Here is a 10,469-nt window from a genome sequence, read left to right as displayed (position 1 = left end):
AAAGGCGTTGCCTTGATGGCATCATATGTCTCTGCAAAATCCCAATATATGCCTTCGTGTCAGTGGTACCCTCACACATACGGTACAAGTCACCCATGCCGTGGGCACCCTCCATACCATCACAGATGCTGACTTTTACAGATTTCGCTGATAACAGTCCGGTTGGTCCTTCTCCTCTTTGGCACAGAGACCCGACGTCTGTTTTTCCCAAAAACAAGCTGAAACATGGACTCATCTGACCACACGGTTTCCAAAGTACTGCCGAGTCCATATAGCTGTATTTTTCACAGTAACGTGACGGTTTCTATATAACACTGTCCTGAGGGCTCAAATGTCACACACATTCATTAGTTGTTTCCGGCCTTGCCCTTTAAGAACTGAAATTTCTCTGGGTTCCCTGAATCTTTTCACAATATTATGTAGTGTAGACGGCAAAGACCTAAATTCTTTGGCGTTTTGCAATGAGAAATGTTCTTTTTGAGCTGATTGACAGTTTCTCTCAGGAAGTTTGGCACAAAGTGGTGAGCCACCACCCCCTCCTTGCTTGCAAAGACTGTGCCTTTTGTTGATGCTCCTTTAATACCCAGTCATGGTACCCTCACCTGTCACCAATTAACCCACTTATTGTGCAATCTTCCCAAAACAGTGTGATTTGAATATTCTAGAAACTTTTCACTCTTATTTTGCCTCTGCCCCCAACTATCATAGTCTAAATTTGCTAATATTTACAAATGCAATCAAGTATGTGAGCAGAAAGACTGAAAATCTTTCTTTGTACTTTTGTTAGTTAAATAGAAGTTCAGGAGAATTAATAAATGTAGGTTTTTGTTTTTATTGCATTTTATAAAATATCCCAACAATTCTAGAAATGGGATTTGTACTTACAATAAAGTCACGATGAGCACTGAAAGTTAATGTGTTTAATTTATATATACAAGAACAATACTTTTATAATACAAACACAAGAAAAAGTGTGTTAATTATGACTAAAGCAATAAATTAAGAGAAATAAATTAAAAATGCAAATCACAATATAAAACTGTGCCTAATACTGGTTAACCTCAATGCACTTGTATATATTTTTATATGATAAATAAGAATAAATAGATTTTATTTTGCTAATTTGTCACTTGTCTCAATAAAGAATACAACATAAAAACCTGTTAACTTAAATACATTTCAGATTCCAGCTAAATTAAAATGTTATATTATAAAATCAGGGGGCGCAGTGGGTTGGACCGGGTCCTGCCTTTCCAGTGGGTCTGGGGTTTGCGTCCCGCTTGGGTGCCTTGCGGCGGACTGGCATCCCGTCCTGGGTGTGTCCCCTCCCCCTCTGGCCTTAAGCCCTGTGTTGCCGGGTAGACTCCGGTTCCCCGCGACCCCATCTGGGAAAGCGGTTCTGAAAATGTGTGTGTGTGTGTGTGTGTGTGTGTATTATAAAATCAGTCTTAAATGAGAAACATATGAGTAAACATATATAATGGTATAAATGTATAGTTTGAAAACATTTTCATACTGTGAAGAAAACATAATGAGCAGATGGTATGACTGATGACCACACCAAAGCAGCTTCTATTTGTTCAGAAGAGGTGGTTGTGAAGTCTGTACTGAATGTTGAAAGTACGTCTTCTCTGCCAGCGCCTCCTAATGGCAGCACAGCCACCGGTCAGCAGGCACTGAAATACAGGGGTTGGAGAAGAGGGATGTCAGTCAATGAAAACAACCAATCAGAACACAAGTATAGAATATTTGCTGAGTTTGGGTAAAGTAGAAATGGGATAAAACAAGAAAAACAGCATGAATTTCTTGTGTTATCACACACACACACACACACACACACACACACACATACACAAACTGGGGAACACTTACACAGAGCAAAATCCAGAAAGGCAGGAGAATGATAATGATACCACATGGGATAATGAAGCCTAAGATCCATGCACTACTTCCTGCAGTGGTGACGTTGCCCAGGGGGGTGGTGAGCAGAAGGATGGGTGTTGTAGTCGTGGTAACACTCAGACCTGCAATTGAATCACTAATTCAGTGCTTCATGAAGTCATTGACCAGCAGTGGTCATCATGTCTCTTTGGGTGCTCAAGACTGACAAAATGATGGAGGACCATTAACTGTGTTTACTTAGTAGGGAATATGTAATATTTACATATTTAGCAGACACTTTTCTCCAAAGCAACTTCAGTGAACTCCATGTAGTGTTATCAGCCCACACACCTTATTCACCACAGTAACTTACACTGCTAGATACACTATTTACACTGGGTCATCTATCCATACATCAATGGAACACACACGCTCTCTGTCACTCACACACTGTGGGGGAACCTGGACAGCATGTCTTTGGACTATGGAGGAAACCCACACAGACACAGGGAGAACATGCAAACTCCACACAAACTGAATAGGGATTAAACCCATATCCCCTCACACCACCCAGACACCGTGAGAGAGAAGAGCTACTCGCTGTGCCACAGTGTCACCTAATAGAGAAGTGTGAAAGAACAAAGTTAACATACATCTACTACAAATATAAGGTTTACTTGCTTTTGAAAAGCTGAGAAATTTACTTGACCCATGTTGCTTCCGAACCCTAATCCCTCAGCCTTACACCCAGTGATTCCAGGATATCTGGATCCAGATCACTGCAACTCTGATCAGGACCAGTGGTTACTGAAAATGGATGGAGGGATGTAAAAACTGGTACTCTATTTAAAGAAGAAATACAATAATGTTAAACATACCACTGGCTATCAGGATTCCAGAAAGGAAGGGGGTCGGGTTAGTGATGTCTCCTTCTTTGAAGATATAGATTACATCAGCTTGTATCTGGTTACTCATCGTGATAAGACTGAAACAAAGAAAATAAACAATCCCATAGTAAGTCAGCATTATCTGAAAAAGTATAAACTCAGTATTTTCAGCCTTTATCTCCATGATAACAATTCATTTTTATTTAGGAATTTAGCTAGTCATGTGGAGTTGATGACTTACGTGAAGTTTGCTGGTGGAAAGACAAAAGGATTTGCTGTTGCATTGTTCAGTATTTTATTCAGCTGAGGTTTGTACATCCAACAAGAGAATAAAACCAAGAAGACAGAGATTAAACAAATGTCACATCAGCCCTCATAACTGTTCTTATTTCCGCTGATAAAATAATGATGAAATACACATTGAAGTGCAATTTTGTCTCCTACAGTGTGTGTCCCCCTTATTCTATGGCTCTAAGAGAAGACAGAATGCTCAGCTGCTGGTTTACTGGAGTGTGAACATCAGCGTTGGTTCTATTCTTTCGACAATGAATGGTGATCTCACCAAAGTATTGATGGAGTCCTGGATCTGGATGTAAGTGGAATTCATGATCTGGTTATTCTGAGAGATGTGACGTTGTTGATTGCAAACACAAATTTGAGAGCAAAGGAGTGGTTGGATAACTCTGGAATAAAATGGGAAAAATAATGCTGATATTTAACCTATTTTCAACTTTAGGACAACAATGTGAGTTAAGGATTAATTTGGCAGAGCAAACCTTTAATAACACTTAGCAAACATTTAGGGGACTGAACAAAAGATACAGTACCAGTCAAAAGTTTGGATACACCTGCAGAGTACTTGTATGGAATGTCTTCCAAGGTGCAGAAGAGCTTGGAAGACAAGTTCACCAAATGTGTTATGAAAAAATATTTTCAGCAAGTGTGTCCAAACCTTTCACTGGTACTGTGAATGAGAAAATCTGGAATCATTCATTTAACCAGCCTCATATGATCATCGAACTCCACTGTCTCCCAGCTGTGAGGATTTTACAAAGTACATTTGCTAGGTGTCAGTATTATGAACATCAGAGCTATACATTTTTGAATATATAACATTTTGCACTTTCAATATTGAACTACAGCCTTCCAGTCCCAGTTCTGTTTGTAAGTTGAAGACGTCTTGGAAATCTGTGCAACTGTTCTCCTGCTACCTGTACATTGTAACAAAAGGCAGGGGGACACGGACACCATCTGAACCGCTTGTCCCATATGGGGAGCCGGAGCCTAACCCGGCAACACAGGGCGTAAGGCTGAAGGGGGAGGGGACACACCCAGAGCAGGATGCCAGTCCATCACAAGGCACCCCAAGCGGGACGCGAACCCCAGACCCACCAGAGAGGACAAGGGCCAACCCACTGTGCCAATGCCCCCCCCCCCCCCCCCCCCCCCCCCAAAATGCAGGGATGAAACAGAAATTACGAGAGGAGGAGGACTTACTTTCATAAGTAATATTCTGCACCATCTGTGGATTGTCCAAGGATCTGAGTTTGAAGTTAAACAGATTGTGTGCCACACTGAGCACGTTGGTTTCAGAGGGTGCTGGCAATATGGTTTCAAACACCAGACGAATGGAGATGAGCACTGATCCAATACTGGGAAAAAAAAACAGTTAAAAGAAACAAAGTCAGCCTTTTGGATCAGTTTAAATATGAAAGATGCTGAGTATATTGATGCCAGAACAGTTTCTGATACAAGGACTACTTCACAGAAACAAAGAGAGTTGGGTAATGATCTCAATCACATTACTCTGCAAAATCTACTTTGTAAAATGATCAATCAAAAAAGGACTGCAAAAGAACACTTACCTGATAGGAAACCCTGTTGCTACTGGAGAAGTCGTTTGTAGTAGATAGGGTTGTGGGTGGAGTTGTGGTTGTAGCTGCAATTGTGGTTGTGGATGAGCTTGTGGTTGTGATTGTAGTGGTGAAATCAAGACCTATTAGGTGAAAAAATGCAACACTTCATGAAGAAAAGGTTCAGCAATCGCTGCACAATGTGATTAATGCATATAAAAGATAAAAATCATTGTTCTCAATAACAATTTGACACCTGAAATACACAAAATATTCTGATAATTAAAAAAAAGTAAAAAGATTCCTCTGAAAAAAAAAAAAATACCAAGATGCAAAATGATAAAAATAAGTACATGACCAAGATGACTTCCATAAACTAAAATACAAATTATGAATGTCTATGTAAAAACATAGTGATAACAATATTGAACATACCGCTGATTCTCAGCATCTCGGAGAGGTAAGGGCTTCGGGTTGCTGACGTCGCCCTTTCGAACGGCGTAACTCACGACGGCCTCTACCTGGTCACCCGTCACGCTGAAACAGAAATCGGCCAGAGTGAAAACGCAGTCCTGTCAGGGACAAAACACCGACTTCATCTGATCAAAATGTAGCCCAGATGTTCCTGGTGTGCTAAAAGCACGTTGTGTACGGAAGGCATAATTTTTGCCACTTCGCATTTAGCTTGCCACGGAGGAGAACGTGACTTACGTGAAATTTGCCCGTGGAAAGACGACGGGAGTTGCTGGTTGACTGTTCAGCATTCTGTTCATCTGGGGTTTGAACATCCAACGAGAGAGAAAACGAGATGACGGGTAGGCAAGAATCGGCCTTAGAAGCCTACGAGAGCTACGCAAACGCGTGTGAAAAGTGCTGCCTTGCGATATCCAGGGAATCGCAAAAGTATAGCTGCTGCTACATTCGCTTGTAGCGCCAAGACGGAGTGTGAACATGTGCGCGGCTCCTATGTCCTCTGCGATGACTGGCGACTCACCAGAGTATTGATGGTGTCCTGGATCTGGCTGTAAGTGGCATTCATGATCTGATCATTCGGAGAGATGGTGACGTTCCCCATCGAGAAGGTAAAGTTGAGCACAAAGGAGCTGTTGGACACCTCTAGAAGAACAGCGGAAATACAATGTTGAGCCTTGCTTTACGCTACTTGAAGCAGTACAGGTGGAACACCTGTTCTGGGTGCAAGGTGCACGGCTAACACCGTACTTTCAGGAGCTGTGCTAGGAGGAAGAGAGAGGGAGAGCCCGGCATCGTTAATGCGTTTCCATAACGTTCAGTTAATCAGATTCCGGTGAGCACTGAAACACGCTGACTCCAGGCCTGAGACTTGTGCAAAAAATAGCAATAGCATAAAACTGCTTTCCTGCCACACGTACACGTTTTGCAGACGGCCGCCAAGGAAAAGGCGAAATCGGGGACATGAGGAGTGGCGTACAGTGTTGGCAAACTCACCTTTATAAGTGTAACTCTGGAGCCTCTGCGAGCTGTTCGAGGCCGTGAGTCGCGAGTCCAAGAAAGTGTTTGTTGCGTTCAGCACGCCACTCTCATTGAGCAATGGATTGCATTTTCAAACGTCAGGAGGATGACGAGACGCGCTGATCCCCTACACGAGAAACAAACAAACAAGCAAACAAAAAAAAAAATCAATGGAGAAGGAAGAGACCGCGTCAGCCTCTTGGATCAACTTGAGAAATGTCAGCGGTCGTAAATATATCTGTAGCGGGGCAGTGTCGGAGTCATGGGCTTGTTTCGCGGAAGCGCGCCGGTGTTGGAAAGTCCGTGGCTGTGTTCAAATTACCACGGAGAGACCGCAAAAGCAGATTGCTGAAGGAAAGACCGCAAAAAAGAAACATACGTGGTCTGAGACCCAGTCGTTCCTGCTGCGGTCGGAAGGGTTGTGGCTGCTGTTGCTGTTGCTGCTGTCGTGGTAACATCGAGACCTGTAGGTAGAAGCCAGGTAGGTTCCCATTTGAATCGCAACGTGCGGAATTGCCGTTGCATCACGGAAACAGTTACGTAACTCAGCCGGTTCAATATCAATTAAAAGTTGAAAGAGTTGCAACTGTGCGTCAGGGGACGGCTGCAATGATGCCGAACGTACCGCTGATTCTCAGCATCTCGGAGAGGTAAGGGCTCGGGTTGCTGACGTCGCCCTTTCGAACGGCGTAACTCACGACGGCCTCTACCTGGTCACCCGTCACGCTGAAACAGAAATCGGCAGAGTGAAAACGCAGTCCTGTCAGGACAAAACACCGACTTCATCTGATCAAATGTAGCCCAGATGTTCCTGGTGTGCTAAAAGCACGTTGTGTACGGAAGGCATAATTTTTGCCACTTCGCATTTAGCTTGCCACGGGAGAACGTGACTTACGTGAAATTTGCCCGTGGAAAGACGACGGGAGTTGCTGGTTGACTGTTCAGCATTCTGTTCATCTGGGGTTTGAACATCCAACGAGAGAGAAAACGAGATGACGGGTTAGGCAAGAATCGGCCTTAGAAGCCTACGAGAGCTACGCAAACGCGTGAAAAGTGCTGCCTTGCGATATCCAGGGAATCGCAAAAGTATAGCTGCTGCTACATTCGCTGTAGCGCCAAGACGGAGTGTGAACATGTGCGCGGCTCCTATGTCCTCTGCGATGACTGGCGACCTCACCAGAGTATTGATGGTGTCCTGGATCTGGCTGTAAGTGGCATTCATGATCTGATCATTCGGAGAGATGGTGACGTTCCCCATCGAGAAGGTAAAGTTGAGCACAAAGGAGCTGTTGGACACCTCTAGAAGAACAGCGGAAATACAATGTTGAGCCTTGCTTTACGCTACTTGAAGCAGTACAGGTGGAACACCTGTTCTGGGTGCAAGGTGCACGGCTAACACCGTACTTTCAGGAGCTGTGCTAGGAGGAAGAGAGAGGGAGAGCCGGCATCGTTAATGCGTTTTCCATAACGTTCAGTTAATCAGATTCCGGTGAGCACTGAAACACGCTGACTCCCAGGCCTGAGACTTGTGCAAAAAAATAGCAATAGCATAAAACTGCTTTCCTGCCACACGTACACGTTTTGCAGACGGCCGCCAAGGAAAAGGCGAAATCGGGGACATGAGGAGTGGCGTACAAGTGTTGGCAAACTCACCTTTATAAGTGTAACTCTGGAGCCTCTGCGAGCTGTTCGAGGCCGTGAGTCGCGAGTCCAAGAAAGTGTTTGTTGCATTCAGCACGCCACTCTCATTGAGCAATGGATTTGCATTTTCAAACGTCAGGAGGATGACGAGACGCGCTGATCCCCTACACGAGAAACAAACAAACAAGCAAACAAAAAAAAAAATCAATGGAGAAGGAAGAGACCGCGTCAGCCTCTTGGATCAACTTGAGAAATGTCAGCGGTCGTAAATATATCTGTAGCGGGGCAGGTCGGAGTCATGGGCTTGTTTCGCGGAACGCGCGGTGTTGGAAAGTCCGTGGCTTGTGTTCAAATTACCACGGAGAGACCGCAAAAGCAGGATTGCTGAAGGAAAGACCGCAAAAAAAGAAACATACGTGGTCTGAGACCCAGTCGTTCCTGCTGCGGTCGGAAGGGTTGTGGCTGCTGTTGCTGTTGCTGCTGTCGTGGTAACATCGAGACCTGTAGGTAGAAGCCAGGTAGGTTCCCATTTGAATCGCAACGTGCGGAATTGCCGTTGCATCACGGAAACAGTTACGTAACTCAGCCGGTTCAATATCAATTAAAAGTTGAAAGAGTTGCAAACTGTGCGTCAGGGGGACGGCTGCAATGATGCCGAACGTACCGCTGATTCTCAGCATCTCGGAGAGGTAAGGGCTCGGGTTGCTGACGTCGCCCTTTCGAACGGCGTAACTCACGACGGCCTCTACCTGGTCACCCGTCACGCTGAAACAGAAATCGGCAGAGTGAAAACGCAGTCCTGTCAGGACAAAACACCGACTTCATCTGATCAAAATGTAGCCCAGATGTTCCTGGTGTGCTAAAAGCACGTTGTGTACGGAAGGCATAATTTTTGCCACTTCGCATTTAGCTTGCCACCGGGAGGAGAACGTGACTTACGTGAAATTTGCCCGTGGAAAGACGACGGGAGTTGCTGGTTGACTGTTCAGCATTCTGTTCATCTGGGGTTTGAACATCCAACGAGAGAGAAAACGAGATGACGGGTTAGGCAAGAATCGGCCTTAGAAGCCTACGAGAGCTACGCAAACGCGTTGAAAAGTGCTGCCTTGCGATATCCAGGGAATCGCAAAAGTATAGCTGCTGCTACATTCGCTGTAGCGCCAAGACGGAGTGTGAACATGTGCGCGGCTCCTATGTCCTCTGCGATGACTGGCGACCTCACCAGAGTATTGATGGTGTCCTGGATCTGGCTGTAAGTGGCATTCATGATCTGATCATTCGGAGAGATGGTGACGTTCCCCATCGAGAAGGTAAAGTTGAGCACAAAGGAGCTGTTGGACACCTCTAGAAGAACAGCGGAAATACAATGTTGAGCCTTGCTTTACGCTACTTGAAGCAGTACAGGTGGAACACCTGTTCTGGGTGCAAGGTGCACGGCTAACACCGTACTTTCAGGAGCTGTGCTAGGAGGAAGAGAGAGGGAGAGCCCGGCATCGTTAATGCGTTTCCATAACGTTCAGTTAATCAGATTCCGGTGAGCACTGAAACACGCTGACTCCCAGGCCTGAGACTTGTGCAAAAAAATAGCAATAGCATAAAACTGCTTTCCTGCCACACGTACACGTTTTGCAGACGGCCGCCAAGGAAAAGGCGAAATCGGGGACATGAGGAGTGGCGTACAGTGTTGGCAAACTCACCTTTATAAGTGTAACTCTGGAGCCTCTGCGAGCTGTTCGAGGCCGTGAGTCGCGAGTCCAAGAAAGTGTTTGTTGCATTCAGCACGCCACTCTCATTGAGCAATGGATTTGCATTTTCAAACGTCAGGAGGATGACGAGACGCGCTGATCCCCTACACGAGAAACAAACAAACAAGCAAACAAAAAAAAAAAATCAATGGAGAAGGAAGAGACCGCGTCAGCCTCTTGGATCAACTTGAGAAATGTCAGCGGTCGTAAATATATCTGTAGCGGGGCAGTGTCGGAGTCATGGGCTTGTTTCGCGGAAGCGCGCGGTGTTGGAAAGTCCGTGGCTGTGTTCAAATTACCACGGAGAGACCGCAAAAGCAGATTGCTGAAGGAAAGACCGCAAAAAAAGAAACATACGTGGTCTGAGACCCAGTCGTTCCTGCTGCGGTCGGAAGGGTTGTGGCTGCTGTTGCTGTTGCTGCTGTCGTGGTAACATCGAGACCTGTAGGTAGAAGCCAGGTAGGTTCCCATTTGAATCGCAACGTGCGGAATTGCCGTTGCATCACGGAAACAGTTACGTAACTCAGCCGGTTCAATATCAATTAAAAGTTGAAAGAGTTGCAACTGTGCGTCAGGGGGACGGCTGCAATGATGCCGAACGTACCGCTGATTCTCAGCATCTCGGAGAGGTAAGGGCTCGGGTTGCTGACGTCGCCCTTTCGAACGGCGTAACTCACGACGGCCTCTACCTGGTCACCCGTCACGCTGAAACAGAAATCGGCAGAGTGAAAACGCAGTCCTGTCAGGACAAAAACACCGACTTCATCTGATCAAAATGTAGCCCAGATGTTTCCTGGTGTGCTAAAAGCACGTTGTGTACGGAAGGCATAATTTTTGCCACTTCGCATTTAGCTTGCCACCGGGAGAACGTGACTTACGTGAAATTTGCCCGTGGAAAGACGACGGGAGTTGCTGGTGACTGTTCAGCATTCTGTTCATCTGGGTTTGAACATCCAACGAGAGAGAAAACG

The 10,469-nt window shown here is 45.5% G+C and overlaps 1 long non-coding RNA gene across 1 annotated transcript; it reads right to left on the bottom strand.

Annotated features, from left to right (window-relative positions):
- Window positions 1-3,397: 3,397 nt before the first annotated feature.
- On the bottom strand, window positions 3,398-4,669 carry LOC114912372 (uncharacterized). Its single transcript, XR_003798229.1, has 3 exons — window positions 4,634-4,669; window positions 4,266-4,420; window positions 3,398-3,451 (listed from the first exon to the last, which is right to left on the bottom strand). It is a non-coding gene; the product is annotated as an uncharacterized LOC114912372 (long non-coding RNA).
- Window positions 4,670-10,469: the final 5,800 nt, after the last annotated feature.

Source organism: Scleropages formosus, chromosome 16 (assembly GCF_900964775.1).
Source record: "Scleropages formosus chromosome 16, fSclFor1.1, whole genome shotgun sequence".
In the NCBI taxonomy this organism is placed as follows: domain Eukaryota; kingdom Metazoa; phylum Chordata; class Actinopteri; order Osteoglossiformes; family Osteoglossidae; genus Scleropages; species Scleropages formosus.
This window is presented reverse-complemented; position numbering and strand designations above follow the sequence as displayed.